The sequence below is a fragment of the Pelodiscus sinensis genome, chromosome 10 (assembly GCF_049634645.1).
Source record: "Pelodiscus sinensis isolate JC-2024 chromosome 10, ASM4963464v1, whole genome shotgun sequence".
Classification (NCBI taxonomy): domain Eukaryota; kingdom Metazoa; phylum Chordata; order Testudines; family Trionychidae; genus Pelodiscus; species Pelodiscus sinensis.
The window spans coordinates 18,151,810-18,171,120 of record NC_134720.1 but is presented as its reverse complement, the minus strand read 5'-3'; positions in this window follow the sequence as shown (position 1 = coordinate 18,171,120).

Below are 19,311 nucleotides of genomic sequence, written 5' to 3'. Positions count from 1 at the left end.
GGACCAAAAAGAAGTCAGAATTAGGTAGGACATGAGAGGAATTTAAGAGCTTGTCTACACTGGCACACTTTGTTGCTGAGATCTGCCTTTTGGCTATAATAGTGACAGCATTTACACTGCACTGTGACTTTTGTGGGGGGAAAACATCCAGTTTGGGCTACAAAAAACCTCCAGCCATGCAAGAGTTTTTTGTCTTTTTCCCCTCCCTTAATTGTCAACAAAGAGTCACTATGGATATGCTGTTTGTTTTGTTGAGAACTGGCTTCTGCCAATATCCCACAATGCCTGCCCTGATGGCGATGCTCAGTGTTTTGTGATCTCTGCTACCCTGCAGGCATATGCCCATCCTCTTTTGGGAAGTATCTGACAGCAGAGTGAGCTGCTCAGTTTGGGGAACAAAGGGCAAATCATTGGATTACTTCTGTTCTGCCCTGCTAGGAACACAGAGAAGGCGGACTGCTGCTGCAGGAGAAGGCTGGAGAGAATGCTGTGCTGCTTTGGCATTCCTTAGCTTGGAGAGCCCACAGAACTGAGGGAATCCCAAAAAGCACAGGAACCAGCTCTGCCTTCCTGCAACACTGCACTGTGGGATGCTTACCCACATTGCTTTGCTAGCACCCTGATGACAGATAGAGCAATGTGGTCATGAAATGTTGGCAATGGGAGGCAGAAAAACCAGTTTGACCAGCTTTTACTTTTGACAACTTTTGTATGTCAACATCACTTGTTGCCAAACCTTCCCAATTTAGACATGGCCATAGTGACAAAAGGGAGAACACAGGCTTTTTTGTTCTGGGGATTAGCGGTTGTGGGAATTATAATATGTTTGTATGGGGTGGGGAGTTGTGTTTGTAAAATGTACTCTCTGACCTCCCAGCAGTTCTTCCTGGATGAGCTCCCACTTGTAACACTGACGGACTCAGGTCATCGGCAGGTAGGATTGAACCTGGAACCTTAGGGGCTAAAGCCATGAGCCTCTACCACATGAGTTAAAAACCAACTGCTTCTTAGCTAAGGCTGTAGAGCAGACTTCACTCTTCCCTGTCAGTGGTTTCAGGCTTCTGGGCTACATTTGGGCAGAGGAAGATGAGGGGATCATTCTGGGGCCTAGGGCTGTAGCTGAGCTCTCTTTTAGCTTCCAACTTCTATTTCCATACATAAAAGCATGCACGGTACGGGGGAGAAGCTGGGGATCATGTGCCAAGAGGGAAGCCCAGAGCATCAACTGCTTGAGCCAGAGGAGGAAGAGTGAGGTCCTCTCTGTAGAGGCACAGGTGTTGAGCAGGCTCCTCATACCACAGGACTCTGAGGAGGGGTTTCCATGTGGGTCATAGGAACTGGCTGGTCCCAGAGTTGAAGCAGGTGGTGCCTGTTGGGGGCAGGTGGCTGCCTGGGCTCTCGCTGCACAGCAGAGTGAAAGCACATGTGACTAGGGGAGGGGGCAGACAAGTGTGGCAGTGAGTACAAAGCATGCCAAGGCAGGATGGCCGGCTAGGCTTGTTCTGCCACAGAATGTGTAGCTCTTCTTGAGGTGTGGGAGGAGGGGCCTGTGTTCTGCCCACCATGAAAGAACTGTGTAGCACAGGGACACTCCCAGAGTTTGAAATTTCTTCTCTGGGATTCCACAAATTCTAGAGCTCACATGGTAGGGGGTAGGCAAGCAACCCAATAGGTACTCTGCGGGGTGCAGGAAGCAGCCAGCCCGGGGTGGGTCTCCCTAGAGGATGGATTACAGATCAAACATGTTTGATCTTGTTTAGAGAGAGAATTTAGGGAGGGGACCAAAATTCACTGAGAGGCCCTGTAAGCATCATGAGGATCTCTGAAGGTAACAAAGGTGAGAATCTCTTCTAAGATGTCAGAGGGTTGCCTGACTGAGGGAAGAAGACCAATTTGGGGGAATGAAATGTACATTAATTTCATTTCTTTTCTTGCCTGACAGTTTTCTATAAAGATACCTTTTGGTAACAGCCTCATTCATAGACACAACCACTTGGGCTAAGCAGTATATACTTTTCCTTTCCTTCAAATGAACCAGAATCATGGGAGGATTATTTTCCATAGAAACTTAAACATGTGCTTAGTTTAATGGAATATTAAGTGCTCTGCTGAATAGAGGCCATATTGTACACTACCAGTTACAACCATTATTGCTTCTGAACAGGACCTACCTACCAGCAAGGGAGAAAAAATAGAGGATTTCCACTGGAAGTTTATTTCTTTAGCAGATACCATTCCTTGATACCAAATGGATCATACAGCCATAAATTCTGAGCACTAAAAACCTAGGCAGATGTTTAAGGTGGACAAGTCATGAAACAGACGTAAATGTTATTGAACTTAGATTTTTTGTTTCGGTTGAAATAAGCTATTTTTCAAGAAAATGTAAAAGCTCTGCAGTCTATTAAATGTATCTCTTTCAAAGCCCAAATGACTATTTTTCCAAAGGAATATTACAACATATTCATCAACATCACATTACAGAAAAGAATGAAAGGATCACCTAACATCTGCTGCAGATATTAGCGCTGGGAAGAACTGATCAGCCCTATAATATTTCCTTTGTACTGCTCTGAAGTACAGTATCATGCTGGTGCTTGCAAAAGTATATCTGTGAAATATAGCCATTTCCTTGTAGAGTGAGTAGACACTCTCCACAGTTTCAAGGAACTAATTGGACTAGTAATATCAAACAAACCCAGTTTCTTGGAGTTGAAACTATTTCTGAAGTGGGCATGGGGAGGTTTGTTTTTTAAAAGAGGTAAGTAAAATATTGATAAGGAAAGATAAAACTACTTGACTACATTGTGATATTACAGTTTTATTATGAACTCAAAAAATAGTCCCAATTAAATGAAAAATCTGGAAAAGATATGCAAGCACTCTAAGACAAAATGGGCTCTTTGGAAATGGACCCATATCTGACAGAAAATGGTCTTTAATTTTGAGTGAAAACAGAGCAATTATCCTGAAAAAAACTGGAAGTTTTGCATCAAAAACAGAAAAGAAGTGGCATAATCACTATTTTTTTACAATTATTCTGAGTAGCTGGATACTTCTGATTTCTGGTATCTGATTACATACTACACAACAACCACCTTCTTGACTTCTCAAAGGAAGGAACAGTTGGAGTTTCAATCAGTTTGTGTAACTATAGCACATGAGAATGAAATGTTATTTCATAACAGCGATGCTGAAGGTGTTCCAAAGTGCTGTCAGTGGGGTGATATTGTATCTTTATTTGCCTGATCTGGGTCTTTCATTTATTATCTCCTAAATTTAAGGTCCATACTTGGAATTGGACTTGGGACCTAAGAGATTAAAGGATTTCCTGAGCTCCCTGAAAAGTTTTATTACTTAGATGGCAGCAGAAAGTAACTTTGGTTTTATTTAACCTGTGTTTTGGAATATAATCTCCAATGATGTGTGTTCTTCAGTTACTAAAGCTATAATGGAAGAGTACCAGCCACTTCACTTCTGATCTGAATTGTACAGTCTGTGAAACTCATTTTAATTTGTGTATTAGTCTTGGTAATAACTGTGTTAATAAACCTTCCATTGGAAGTTGATTACAATAATTTAACAGAGAATGTCAGTAGACCCTTATCAAATTTTTACTTCTAATTTTAAAGTTATGGATTTTGAATGTCTCTCCTAATATATGGACATTGGTGATTTTTCCGGTAATAACAACAACAATTAAAAATCAATATTATTTATTAAACAGTTCAAGTACTTTCACTTTCTCATGTTAGTTTATCAAACTTATATTAATATTTTACTTTATTTTAAATACTGTCCAACACGAAAGATTCCCATGTTTTCTTTCTGTATGGCAGGGTTAGGGAACCTTTTTGGGTTGGGGGCAAATGGCCCACAGAAAAATCAGTTGCGGAACACACAAGTGAGAAGTGCACCCCCCTCCCCAAAAAAAGTCCAGAAATCTCCAACCCTCATTGATGTGGCCCCCAACTGAAACACTTCACTTCTTTGGGGTTTCAGGATTAGCGGCTTTTGTGGAACCCCCCCTCCCTCCAAAGTTTTGGGGTTGAGACGAAAATGAGGGATTCAGTGTGCAGGACAGTGCTGCAAGCAAGAAGGAGGGGAGTGCAGGACGAGGCGAGGGGGCGAGGTCTGGATCGGAGGGAGGCTGCAGGAGCAGGCTAGGACCAGGGTGTCTGACCGAGGAGTGGGTGCAGGAGCAGGCTGGGGGTGTGAGGGCTTAGCGGGATGGTGGTGCATGGTGGGCTGGGGGGTTTGGGCATGAGGGGGTGGGGATACTTATTTGTCTTAGTGGCCCACACTGGTCCCAGGCACTGCCTCCCTCTACTCCCATTGGCTGGATTCTAGCCAATGGGAGCAGCAGGGAAAGCCTCCAGACAGCAGCTGGGAAAGGGGAGCACTTCTTCCCAGAGAGCTGGATTAAGCAGCAAGGCTCGGGGATTTATCTCCCCTCTCCTTCCCCTCTTCCCCCAGAAGGAAGCTGCTGCTAGTGCGCCAACCTTATGGCGAGGAGGGTTAGGCTAGAGTCTCAGTGTGGCCTCCCCATGGTGGGGGGTGGGGGGAGAGGAGCTGGGCTGAGCTTGAACAACAGACCACCTAAAAGGTGGCTATGGACCACTAGTTGTCCACAGATCTCAGTTTGAGAACCACCGATCTAGATGTTGGTGATCAGCCTGCTGCAAATATAAGTAACAAGGGGAATGAAGAAAAATCCTTTTGATCATGAAAATAACTTCTCTGTTAATATGTGGCGTTTACATAGGTCTTTATTCAGTCAACTGTAATATAAAATGCAATTTGAAATATCTTTTCAAAGTTCTGTGACACAACTAAAGTGGAGCTAACTGTGTAGGACTGAGGATGGTAATGCCAACAAATGCAATTTAAACAGGGTTAACATATTTGAACTTTCAAAAAAGAGGACACTTCTGAGAGGGAGTGTATCAGTATCTGCCAACTCACTTAATGTGTTATATTACATTAATACAATCTGAGTTGGTAGATACTGATACAGATATGACCGCTCTCAGGAGTCTCCTCTCTCTTGAAAGTTCAAATATGATAGCCCTCATTTAAAGGCGTGAATCTATTGCTTCCTTTAAAGAAAACATGAGTTTGCCACATTTTCTATTAAGAAACAGAATGAAGGGTCAGAAATAGAAAAATGGGCCTTAATCTTCGCTCCACCTGCCCCATGTTTTAGAATATCCATGTAAATTTTTAAAGATGAGAAAATATCTGGGGGTCAAGGTGAGGGGGGAAGGGGGGCTTGTGTGATTTACATAAATGATTGCCAAGTGACCATACTAGTCAATATAAAAGGCTTTGTTAAAGTTTCATCACCAAACATGTTTTGCTGGCAGTGAGATTACATTTTTGGAAGTAACACTTTCTAGAGCTTGGCAAGGAAATAGGACTGAGGCAATTCAATACCCACCCAGTTTGGAGAATATAAAATCATTCATCCAACTGAGTTTGAGTGTTTTCTGGCTTCTTTTAAACACTTGGGCTAACATTTTATCTTACACACAGACAAGGGATCAGGCTGAATGAGGATTGTCTGCCCTTGTCCCTGAATCTTTGTTTTAGATCCCAACTCAAGCCAAACATGGTCAGAGATTCTGTGATGTCTGGATAAGAGTTTCTGTACTATTTCTGGAAGTCAAACCCTCCACATCTGCAAGACAAAGTGAGTTTTGCCATGGAGAGCTATTGGGGCAAACACTCAAACCATCCGAGGGAAAAATGATCAGGAATAGTCAACATGGATCCACCAAGGGCAAGTCGTGCCTGACCAATCTGATTAGCTTCTATGATGGGGTAACTGGCTCTGTAGATATGGGAATGTCAGTGGATGTGATATACCTTAACTTTAGCAAAGCTTTTCCTACGGTCTCCCACAATATTCTTGTCAGCAAGTTAAGAGAATATGGATTGGATAAATGCACTGTAAGATGGATAGAAAGCTGGCTAGACTGTCAAGCCCAACGGGTAGTGATCAGCGGCTCAATGTCACATTGGCAGTCGGTTTCTAGCAGAGTGCCCCAAGGATCTGTTCTTGGACTGGTTTTGTTCAACATCATTATTAATGACCTGGATGAGGGGATGGATTGCACCCTCAGCAAGTTTACAGATGACACTAAGCTAGGGGGAGAGGTAGAAATGCTGGAGGGTAAGGAGAGGGTCCAGAGTGACCTAGACAGATTACAGGCTTGAGTCAAAAGAAATCTGATGAGGTTCAACAAGGACAAGAGTAGATTCCTATACTTTGGATGGAAGGATCCCAAGCATTGTTACAGGCTGGGGACTGACTGGCTAAGTAGCAGTTCTGCAGAAAAGGATCTGGGGATTACAGTGGAAGAGAAGCTGGATATGAGTCAACAGTGTGCCTTGTAGCCAAGAAGTTTAATGGCATATTAGATGGCATTAAGAGGAGCATTTCCAGCAGATCCATAGAAGTGATTATTCCCCTTTATTTTGCTCTGGTGACGCCGCATCTAGAATATTGTGTCCAGTTCTGGGGCCCCCATTATAGAAAGGATGTGGACGCATTGGAGAGGGTCCAGCGGATGGCGACCAAAAAGATTAGGGGGCTGGAGTGCATGACCTGTGAGGACAGACTGAAGGTTCTGGGTTTGTTTAGCCTGCAGAAGAGAAGAGTGAGGGGGGATTTGATAGCAGCCTTCAACTTCCTGAAGGGAGGTTCCAAAGAGGATGGAGAAAGGCTGTTCACAGTAGTGATGGATGGCAGAACAAGGAGCAACGGTCTCAAGTTAGGGTGGGGGAGGTCTAGGTTGGATATTAGTAAAAAATATTTCACTAGGAGGGTGGTGAAGTACTGGAATGGGTTACCTGGGGAAAGGGGTGGAGAGTGGAATCTCCATCCCTAGAGGTTTTAAAGTCTCAGCTTGAAAAAACCCTGGCTGGGTTGATTTAGTTGGGATTGGTCCTGCCTAGAGCAGAGGGCTGGATTTGATGACTTCCTGAGGTCTCTTCCAGCTCTGTGATTCTATGATTCTCTTTTGGTGCTAAACAGGTCTGCCGATAGGGGGTGGCAAAGGGAGCAGCTGTCCTGAGGCCTGACAATTTAAAAGGGCTTTTAGCCTGTTGGGGAGGTGCTGCCAGAACTCCAGGCAGCACTGAAGGAGTGGCAGGGGGAGGCTAACCCCAGTCCCATCCCTTCTGCCTGGGGCACTGCCCCTTTTGAGGCTGCTGAGCCTCTGGTGCTGACTGTGTTAGTGAGGAGATGTCTGCCCTGATATCAGAGAGTGACTGTAGCTCAAGAAGACATTTCCAACCAGCTGGGGAACCAGAGTGGTGAAGCTGTGGCACTGCAGGCTTCACCACAGGTCAATCCGGTGGTGGTCAATCCAGCGGTGGTCAATCCAGCATTCTGGGGAGGTGTGGACAATCCATGAGGAAGCACCTCCACTGTAACGTCACAGCCCTGGCACCTGAGCTAGTGAGATGAAAGTTAGTTCAGGTATGGCTATTCCAGTTGCACTGCATCCCATGAGATTAATATCGACATGCCTGGGGAGGGACACAAGGGAGTAAATGAAACTCTTGCTCTCAGAGGTGCATGCTGGAGGCATTTGCCAGGCCAGAGGGAGGAAGCTATCACTAGTAGCACCTGGTTACTACCCATTCTATGGTCAATAGAGAATTTCTAGGTCAGGACTTCAATGCTTTTTAGGAGTCCTAAATTTTCTCAAAGAAAAAGGTGTTTACCTCTGAACTCCATGTAGCCTGACGAGGTTCTGTTAACCAGCGTAGCCTCGCAAGTGGCATGTTTGTTTGCATTGGGATGTGCTATGGTTTTGCTGCACAGAAGTGGGATTATTTATCTTCCATGAGTATGCACAGTAATCCACTTGAGAGTGTCACAGATCCACTCTGTGCGCCCAAACACAGAGATGAGTTACAGCTAATAGCTATAGATACTTGGCTCTTTATCTCAGGCTATAGTAGTTCTTGCTTTTTAGGTCTCATGGTCCCTGGCTCAGTCCCCAAGATGGTGGTTGTCACAACAGGTATCACATAGCGTTGTCAGCATCCACACACCATTTTCTCAGGATAGCCAACAAAATTCACATATACTATAGTAGGTCACCAGGGATGGTCCAGTAATCTCTCACCAGGGCATTTAAATATTTGCTATGTATCATGAGGAGCTGAATTTTGATATGGTCCATTCCATTAAAATTCTGTTTTACAAGACTTGCACTCTGGGTAAGTGTCCTGATCTGTTTCCCTTACATCTGGTATTCATTTGAAATTCATTCACTTCAGATAAAGATTTGTCTAAATTATGGGTATGGATTAGCACCTATGTGAAATTAGGGTTACATGTGGGTATTGGCCCGTGTGTGCAGACATTTCTTTGCAAAGGTGTTTTTTTTTAAAAACAAGATCTCAAAATACTTAAATAATTGCAGGCATGTGCAAGGAGCTACATAAAGAGAAGATGGTTAGCGAGCACAATGGATATGCAAATAAAATATTACCAGTCCACCAAAAGTTTGTGAATGGGTTTGCCGGTCCACGTTACAAAAAGATTGGGAACCACTGGTTTAAAGGAGTCAGATTGTTGCTCTTGCTGCACAGCAGAAGAAAGAGTCCATGCAGGCTGGCAAGAAAGTACGTGTCAGTTTTATTCATAGTATCCATCAATAGAAGAGATTGAAGATTCAACTTGAACAAATGGGATTCATTACTAGGACTGGGGGAAGTTTTTTTATGCAAAACCTTTTCTACCAAAAAATGTAAATTCTGGTCAACCAAACAATTAGTTTAATTGCTAAATTATTTTGGTTTAAAAAAAATAGAAATGTTTTGTCTTAGAGATGGACTGTTTTATTTAATGCAAATAATATATTTGTTTTGATTTTTATTGCAATTGCATGTATATATAAACAGGACTAAGATCCCAAAACAATCAGAAGCATTTTGATCCAACTAAAATATGTACTTTTCAACTTTTTTAGTTTGCAGAAAAATAAAAATTAGTTTTGGCTTGACTTGAAACAACTATGAGGGTATTTTTGTTTGTTTTCCTTGGTTCAGTCACTGAACCAAAAAATCAGTTGTTTGCAAAGCTCTGTTCATGACTAAAAAGCTAAAAAAAGACTGAAGACTAGGTTTTTGTAACTGGCACTATAAAAATCAAATAGATGGGAATTGGAAGTTCAGAAGGAAAGATGAAAATTATGGCCTTGGTTTGACACAGATAATTCCTTGGCAGGAGACTGAAAACTTAGCTGTAATGTCTTCTGTGCCATTCTATCAAGCCAGAATCCCACAAATCCCACAATATTCAAGGATCAGCCATGACTGTCCTCTAGGAGATCATCTTGATATTGCCTCCAGTATACCATCAGCTCCCCCTTTCCATTCTGGAATTCTAACACTGTTCAGTTTGGAATTGGATCTTTCTCATAGTTCAAAGGTATCTGAATCTAAGCCAGGTTGTAATTTACAGATATGTAATTTAGAACATAATTTAGGAACCCTCCAAGTCTAAAGGGAATCCATTTGCTTGTGCTTATCCTCTGCTGCTACCTACCTATGGAAGTAGTAGCCCATATTCACTATGAGTAAGTCTAGACTACAAGCCTCTTTCGAAAGAGATCGTCTAGACAACCACACGACTTTCGAAAAAGCCCTGTTTGCGTCCAAGAATGCTTCTTTTCAAAAGAGCACTTTTGAAAAAAGGCATTCTTCCTCATAAAATGAGGTTTACCATTGTCAAAAAAACTGTCGTGTTCTTTCGATTTAATTTTGAAAGAATGCAACAGCAGTCTAGACCCAGGTGAAGTTTTTTTTGAAAAAAGGCCACTTTATTTTAAAAAAACTCTGTAGTCTAGACGTACTCTATGGTGGCTTCCTCTGTTACAATCAGATCTGTGAGTCAGGAAGAAAGGGTAGTAAATGGAATCCTCTAGTTATTCTAGATGTCCTCCTTACTACATAGGACCTTCCTCTTTTCTGTTCTGTGCAATGACTTTTGGAGATTTTTTAATCTCTGATTTGCAGTGTTAACACGTGCTCATTAAGGTTGTTATTATTATCATCTCTAACAAATAAATACTTTAACAAATATTGTATTGTTTGCCCTGGTCATTTACCTTATTGGATTTCCCATTGTATTTCCAGTCACATCTGCCTCCAGCTCTGCCACAATGCTTTCAGTAGATCTCCTTCTGATTTGACTGCATTTCTCATAGTCTTGTGTCTCCTGTTTCACAAATAAGGTGATGCTGGCAGTAGCTTATGTACTGTTTTCAAGTAATATTTTATTCTGCGTACATTCCTACAAGTCTGGCCAAGAATATTTCCTTTGAGAAATTCCCTGCTACTTTATCTGCACCGTCTGCTTGCTTACTCCTACTGCTTTTATTTCTTTATTTATATCTACTGCTTTTTGAACTACTCTGTGGATTGTATCTAGTTTCTCACTAGCTATTAATAAACACCACTGATGTTTTCTATATACCATCATAGCATCCCATCATGGGCCATTCTAAATTATATTGCCTCAGCCTCAATTGCTTTCAACATCAACTACCTCTTACTGATACTAATTACAAGGGGCAAACTCTGATGTGCTGAGGGTATTCCACACCCACTCTCAGCATCAAGCATTCTGTATCATACAAGAGGTTCTCAATATCTTACAGGGTCAGCTCCACAAAATTAATGAAAGTCATTTGTGAGGCTTCGTTAGCTAATATTTGTGTGTGGCATTTAAAACCAACCAAGATAACACTTTGCAAAACATGATGGCTTGAACATTGTGCTTCTTCCAATATTGAACAAAAGTCTCTGTATTTGATGTGGTTCCCTTAGTCTTTTTTTTCATTTGAACTCTTTGGTGTATTTTGGCTATTTCTGTGATGGGTTCCTTACTGTTTGTCTACACACAATTTTTATTTCGGGAGAAGAATGCAAATAGCGCTGCACATACTTTCTCTGGTTTATCTACATGCAGCTGAATTTCAAAATAAACTCCTATTTCAAAAAACCCTGTAAACCTCATTGTAGGAGGAATAAGGGGTCTTTCGAAATAGGGTTTTATTCCAAAATTCGGTCGTGTGTAGACAACAGTAAATATTGGAAAAGCATCTTCCAAAAAAACTCCAGAGGAAGTATGCAAATGTGCAGTGCTATTTGTATCCTTCTCCCAAAATACAAATTGCGTTAAGACATACCTTAACAAAGGAATGATGACCGAAAAGAAGCACTCATTAGAGCTGATGAGAAAGTGGAATTTTCATTCTGCAGAATGAAAAACCATTTAAAAATTTCTTATTTTTAGAAACATAAAATCGTAAAACGAAGCTAAAATAGTAAAATGAAGCTAATGTTGTAGTATTATAAACTATTATATGTAAATAAATATCTTGTCATAATGAAATAAAGTGAAATGATGAAGTTGAAAAACAAGTTTTTCCATATTGAAATGAAGTACTGACTGTATAATGAATCATTCTGGCTTTTTCCCCCATCAAAAACTTAATTGAAATCCATAGATTTTTGTGAAATGTTTTGATCTTGGCAACTCCATTTAATGAAAGAATACTGTGGTCTTGACATTTTTTGGACTAGCTCTAGAAATCACTGGTAAGTTCTATTTTGTTTTTGTTTTTTCACTGAAGTGGTATGTGTTTAAGTGCCCTTCAAACCATTAAATAGTCAGGGTTGATACCTCGCCATTTGCATTAGTTCTGCTAAAAGCTGGTCAGGAGGTTTTCTGTGTTTTATGCTATATTCTACATTATTCAGTTTACAAACACAAATGTGTAGAAAAAAGTTCTCACCTCCAGTCAGTTTTCATAACTGACCCCCCAAAAATGTACTCAACTTCATGCTCAGGAACATAGGAGTTCTCATGGTCCAGTAGTTAAAGTACAGCCCTAGGGCTTGGGTGACCTGGGTTTAGAGGTGCTAGAATGATTTTTATAGTAGGGTGCTGAAAGCAGAAACCAGATATTTGGTTGTAATTACTACTTCAGGCAAGGGGCTCGTATTGCATCTCCAGCAACCCTAGTTTCAGCCCCCATGCCTGAGTTCCCCAGCCTGTATGATCTTGGGCAGGCTACTTAGCTTCCCTATTGTAGTTCTTTGTCTGTAGAATGATAACGCCACTACTCTGCCTCACTGGGGTGTGCTGAGGATAAATAGATTGAAGAATGGAAGGTGCTCAAATCCTATGGTGACAGCAGCTATAGATAGACTAGTCACCCATCTAGACCAGTATCTTCTCTAGTCTTAGTCTTTAATCAGTTCAAGAGGCTTTAGAGGACTATGCAAGAATCTATAGCCTGTCATAGTAGATGTATGGAATAACATACCCACAGTGGGAGTTTCTTTCTAACCCCTCAGTTAATGGTTCATTGAAGTTAAAAATAAATTATCCATCTAAAGTGCCTTATTTTAAAAAGCTTTTGGTCTCAAGGATAATTTGCCTCAAAGTTGAAGGGTTGTGTTTGTGCTTTCACAAGTTTTTTTAAATAAGTTTAACTGAATACTCTCTTGTCTGTTGTACGGGAGTGGGTCACACCTAATGGCAGGTCTACACTATGGGCTGAAGTCTACCTAAGTTATGCAACTCCAGCTTCTGTGAACGTAGGTGGAATAGACACATCTTAGGTTGACTACTTGCACTGTCTACACTGTGTTGAGTTGATGGGAGAAACTTTCCCATTGACTTACCTTATCTATTTTGTTCCACTGGAATACCAGAGTCAACAGGAGTAAGTTTGGCGGTCATTTCGTGGGTCTTCACTAGACCTGCTAAGTTGCCCCCCCAGTGGATCGATTACCACAGCGTCAGTCCACTTGGCAGTGGAGACAAGCTTTAAATTACTTTTCTCTACAATACTCCACAGCATCCTTTATGCATTTCTTCAGTTGATCTTTTTTTTTTTTTTTTTTTATAAAGCATGCTCCTTGAGCAGGACAATGTATTTAAGGGAACATTTGGATCTGCACAAATGCTTGTGACTCAAACTGGTAGCTTTACACTACCCTCTTTGGAATTGGAAGGGAAAAAGTCTCCCTGTCTTGCTTTATTCCCTTTTTCTTAACACATCTTTGGATATGTGCAACTGGTTTTACTGTTATGTTCAATTTATGAACTGTCAAATGGCATGCACAGGTATTTCCTTAACAATTTGTTCATTTTCCTCTTCTGAGTTTGTCATTTCCCAGTAGCATATCTACAAGCGTTTAATTGGCCACTCCTGTGTATTTGTCAGTTGTTTCCCTCAGTTCAGACTTCCTGCTTTCATTACTGCCCATGCTCAGTAACAGTAAACTACTTGCATCTACATTGTTAAAATTTAATTCTCACTTGTTACATTTCTTATGAACATACCCAGGTCTTTTTACTGCTCTCTGCTAGTTCTTCCTGTGCTGTTCTCCTGTGAGCCCTTTGCAGTCAAACAGAATTATTTGATAAAAGTGTTATACTTTTTGGCAGAGCTTAACTTTAATCATGTAAATAATCCCAGATCAGTAAAGAAGGCCCTAATCCTGCATTGGAAGCCATTAGCATTGTATACTGCACCTCATCAAAATCAACTTGTTTCCACATGGGTTCTGAATCAGTAGCCCCGCCAATCAAGGCCCAACATTGTATCCTAGAATCAGCCTTCTGCCAAAAGGCTTTCTAAATTAGCTGCATGTTTGTAGGTTTTTAGAATGTTTCATCAAGCTTGTCATGTGCAACAAACTGGTTTTATTGGTGAAAACTGCCATTTGGGTAAATACCAGTCATCTGGAATGTCAAAAGTGATTGATTTTCATCTTTCTGTAAACCTGGAGAGACACCAACCAATGACCAACAGTTGTGCTTTTGGTGCGGGACGTTCCATGCTGCTCTCCTCCTGGGTCCTTTATAATTATTTCTGCCTTTCTCCTCCACTCCTTTATAGTGAAGTCACTTTTTATAAACCCTATTGGGTGCTTTTGGGTAATAATTTATGCATCTCCCTTTTGATTTGGTTACACTAGGTTGAAAACTATACATCAGAGGAAAGAGAAGGTTCCTGGATCTTCTATTTTGTCTTTCCAAACTAGGAGAAATATGTGTCGCTATTAAATCTGTGCAGTGATAGGCTGGCAGCATTTTTACATGCTGCTCCCTCAAAAATTGTCAACCTCAGGCATAGACGTATATGACATTCTTCGTGTAATGTACCCCTTCTCTTGCATCATTTCTAGTCTACTCTCCATCTCTTCGCCCTCAAAATCCTATCTATGCCATATATCCCAAACCCACTAATTGTCCCACTTGCACCTATATCTTCCTTCCCTTTCCTTGCACTTCTTGGAGGTTCCTTAAGGTGTCTCCCTATTTGCAAGCTATCTGCACTACCAGGACTAGCTGGTAGACTAAGCAGCAGCTTCTAACTGGAATGGCTGGTTGAATGGAGGGTGGGCTCCCTCCGGTGATGAACTGAATGGTTGAGTGGGAAATTAATACCATCTGACTTTCAAGATAGGCAGGCTTCCACTGACTGAGGGTGGTCTCCCTTTTTTGTGAACACATGTTAGTCAGGTGTGAGAATGAGTCTCCTCGGCTTTTCCAGGGACTAGTATAAGGGGAGCTCTCTCTTAGCTTGGTGTGGAAGGCAGAGGGGCCAGTGGAAGGAGATGCAGAACTCCAGGCTTGCTCCCAGTCCTGGTTGTCTGTTACCTCAAACTCCAGGGCTCAGTTTGCACCACAATTTGTTATTTTGCAGCAGTTTACAATTCCAAGGCTATTTTTAGAAAGGATAACATTAGAGCCGGAGGCATTATGGCTGTTAGTCCCATTGAATGTCAATAGGAAGGGGGCGCTTAGCTGCCAGTTGTGCCTTTGAAACTCTCTCGAAGGACAGCTAGGTGAAATCTTGGATTATCAGTTTTGAGTTCCTGAGGAAGCTCTGTTAACTCAGTGACCAGTCAAGCGCCCTCCTGTTCAAGATCTGATTGAAGAATTTTATCAAACCTCTGTGGAGATGAAAATGGATTCATTGCAATGAGGACAAAAAAATTCACAGAGTAGCTACATCTAAATGCAATGCTGTGTTGTTACTGCTCCTTTAAATTAACTTGGCAAAGCTATATGATATTCACTATTAGGTCAAAATTATGTGAAGCAGCTGCAGTGACAGATAATTAATCTTATCTTTTATGTTGCTGACATTAACCCAACTTATAATTGAGACTCCTGGAAGATTATCCCAAAAAGGTAATTTTGTCAACACATTCATTATCAAACAGTTACTTTGAAAAAATATTAAAATCCTTTGCCTCAAATGAGTTTGGTCCGTGTATTTGGTGGTGGTGGTGGTGGTGATGGTGATGATACCACTTTAACATCCTTTGTTTGAGGCTCTCAAAGTGAAGAAGTTTGAGTATGTTAGCTCCATTTTACAAATGAAGAAACTTGGGCACAGAGAGAAGGGCTGTGTCTACACTACAAAGAAAAGTTGGAAAAAGATACGCAAATTGCAAACTGCAATTTGTGTATCTTTTTCCGACTTTTCTTTCAAAAGAGGCGTTTCCAAAATTTGGCGCATGTACAGAGCGGAAAAACCTCCTCTTTCAGCACATCCCTTCTTCCTCGTATAACGAGGTTTACAGGAGTGGCGAAAGAATGCAACCGCTTTTCCAATTTTTTTTTTGGAAAAGTGGACGCATTCCTTGGACGTGGCATAGCTTTTGAAGGATACCTCCGGTATCTCGGCAAAAAGCTTCAGTGTAAACATAGCCTTAGAGACACAACTTCTAAAGTGTGTTTCTAATGTCAGGCACTGCCATTGATTCTCAGTGGGATTAATGCACCACCATCATTTTTGCACCACTGAAAACCCTATCTTTAACTGATATTTAGGCACCTAAATAAGTGTCTTGATTTTCAGAGATGCTTAAACTTGAAAATTTTGGTCTATGCGACTTGCCTGTGGTGTCTCTGTGAATTAGGGTTAGAACTTTTGAATCTAGAATGCTAGCCTCACCTTGAACTACTAGCTGGGTTTTCAATAGCGATACCAGAAAGGAGGCTATTCTTGTCATATTCTAATTGGGAAATGTCACAAGAGCCTCTGTTCTTATGAGACTTCTGGACCTTTTCTTCAGCCCAAAATGATTAGGGAAAGAATCTAGAGTAGTAATTAGTAAGTAATGTTTTGGACAAACATCCATTCATTTGCATGTTTGTTTGAACCTCTGAGCTTGTCCATCACTGAGACCTAAACCCTGAATTGTGTCCACATGCAGAAAGATCCCATCAAGTCTCACCTGGCCCTCATGTATGAAGAGATGAGTGTGTCTGCTCCCTTTGAGGCATTGTCTGCTTGGCACTGGATCCCATGGAGGGAACTCTGTAGGTCTAGAGATCCACGCATGCAGAGGGGGCAGGGCTGAGGTAGTGGTGCTAGGCATCACTTTCAGCTTCATGGGTATTACTCAGGAAGGCTGATACAGTCCCAAGGTATTAGCTTTTTGATAGAGGCTCTGCCACTCATAAAAGGAGAATCTTCTGGTACCAGCAGGCAGGGAGTTTCCAGCAGCATGACTCCAATGTAGATGCTTCAAAACCGGGTTAGGGTGAAAGGGATCAGTGAGCCAATGCAGGGGCATGGGCCCCTCCACTCTCATGGCCTAATGCCTCCAGGGTCTAGGAGTGAACCTCTTGCCTATTTTGTAGGTGGCAAAGCACTTCACCCAGTGGAAACGTATTTGGGATTCTCAAAATTTCAGGGTGTTCAGAGATGAGGTCTGGACGTAGCTATGCATGGAAGATTACCCACCCCACCCCCGATTTCTTTCCTTCCAAGCAATCCTCAAAAGCAACAAAAAAGATTCGAGGCAGTCTCCACTCAGATAAAGACAGATAGAAAATGATGTAATAAAATACCTTTATGTAAAGAGAAGAAAAATCATGTTTTGTGAGCCAGAATAGAGACAAAAATAATTGTCAATGTTGAACAGATTAAGGGTAAAAAATCCCACCCATCATCTGCAATGCTAAATTAGTTTAGGAATATGAAAGCTGCAAAGAAGCATAAAGTGTTAACGTGATTCAATTTGGAACTGAGCCATACACCTGTTCTTCTAAATATAAGTGAATCTGCAACCTGACCCGTTAGCAGTAAGAGGTGCGTAAGCCAATGAAAGCTTGCAGAGCCCTGGCTCTCAATCTGTGAAAGAGGATGAACTGCAGAAGAGTAAAGCCTGTGGGAATATTTTGGCATTACTTCCTGGCGGTCACAGTGACCTTACATATCTTACTTTATGTAATTTTTATTTCAAATGCGTGCAGTCAATTGTAATGGGCTGTTGATCCAACTTAAATCCTTTGACCTGGCTCTGCTGTTCTTATTTGCACTGGTCTTGTTGTTCTGTGGGTTTAAATTTACCAAAAATTGCTTACTATATGCAAATAAATTCTAACAGTGATATGTAATATTTATGGTGATGGTTCTGGAAGCGGTTCTTACTTATCACACATAAGTCCCCTGATGCTGACAAGCTAAACAACTTTCACTTGGTGCAAAACTCTGCCAAGCAGACTACTTCCAGATCTTATCCACAATGTGAAGGAGGTGTCTCATAGAAGCTCATTTAAACAACTTCACACCATCCCTCTCAATAGGATTGAGTCTACGTAATTCACATGAATCTCTTGATTTAGATACAGAATCTCAATGCATTGCTGCTTAGAGGGTGACCATTGCCATCTAAGTACTACTAATTAGCTTTTTATTTAAACAAGCCCAGGCACTAAACTTTTGTAAGTGGAGAATGCTTGCCAATTTCAACATAAAGGAAAACTCTAGTGGGCTCTTGTTAATTTTAGATGTGCCTCTTAACTATATTTTATATCTTGCTGCCTTCAAATATTTGTCGTCTTCTCTGCTACTGATACCCTAAAAATATTTATTGCTTATTCTGCCTTTACTCTTATCCTTTTTCACTGGCTGCCCTGACAATCCAGTATTAAATTTGTTAGTGAAGCAATATTATCTCACAGCAGAGATGCTACAGTGGTGCATATTAATACACCAAAGGGCACAATAGCTAGCAGCCTCATTATTTTATATATATATTTCCTTTCCCCAGGGCACTAATTTGATGAAGCAACCCACCCTCAGATAGTAGGTTAAGATGATATAGCAGCTTGGATGCTACTTGCTATTGTAGCAAGTCATGCGTTGTTGGCATTGAGATCATGTCTTCAGTCCAATTAGATACATATGCATGACATTGTTTACAGAATTAAAAATTGTATTCCTAATGACTTTCACAGCATTGTTGAAATAGGTGGATGTAATCTATAAATATCAGGGCTTTCAACCGTGAGATAATTTACATCTTCTAAAGTTGCAGTCATTTTTGTTGCAAAATAGGTGAGCAATCCTTACAATGTATTTTATTTTAAAATCTTTTTTCTTTCTTTTATCTTTGTGTGTGTGTGTGTGTGTGTGTGTGTGTGTGTGTGTCTGCAATTTAAAGGTAGTGAGGGAATAGCAGCCCTAGCGAAAAGTGCTAGGTAAAATGCAAGGAGCAACAGTTTGAGGTTTCACTCCCATGCCTTTGCCTAAAATCCTCAGCTCTAGTGCTGAACAGCCTTGCTCCTAACCAGAGACTTGGCACACAGCAATGAACTCCACCAAACACTGTGATGGTTTTATGATGTAGGGAAATTCCATTAGAGATTGATTTTTTAGACTCTCAAACTCCTTTCAAATTTGACCTGAACCAAGTATAATTTATAGTTTCTGAGATATGAGTACAATTCTGTACTTTTTTCATCAGGCTGCCAAAATCAGGTCCATAAGGACACAGGCCAAATTCTATTCTCATTTATTTTGATGGAACATTTCTTGTAGTGAAGTGGTCATCAAGAGGTTAACTGGATTATTTGTCATATTATGGGCTGGAGCTATACTCCATCCCTTCCTTATTTCCTGTTGTGTGAATGCATTTTTTTCTCCCACTCTGTACCTAGTTGAATAAAGCATCATCCTTGCCTTCAGAACTATACATCAAGTGTTCCATGTGCAGTCCCCGTAGAAAATCTTTGACATCAGAGGGGTGGCACATATATAATTGAAAGCAGAATTTGACCTGTAGTCTTTGCAATATACATGATATGGACCAACTCCTGTAGGCATCAGGCAAAATTCTGACTCTAATATAGACTAGATAGAAAAAAGTTAAGCAGGAGGGGCATGTCTACACTGGGAGTTATTTTGAACAAGGCGAGTGTCCACACTACCAAGCGTGTTATTTCAAAATGATAGGCTTGATATT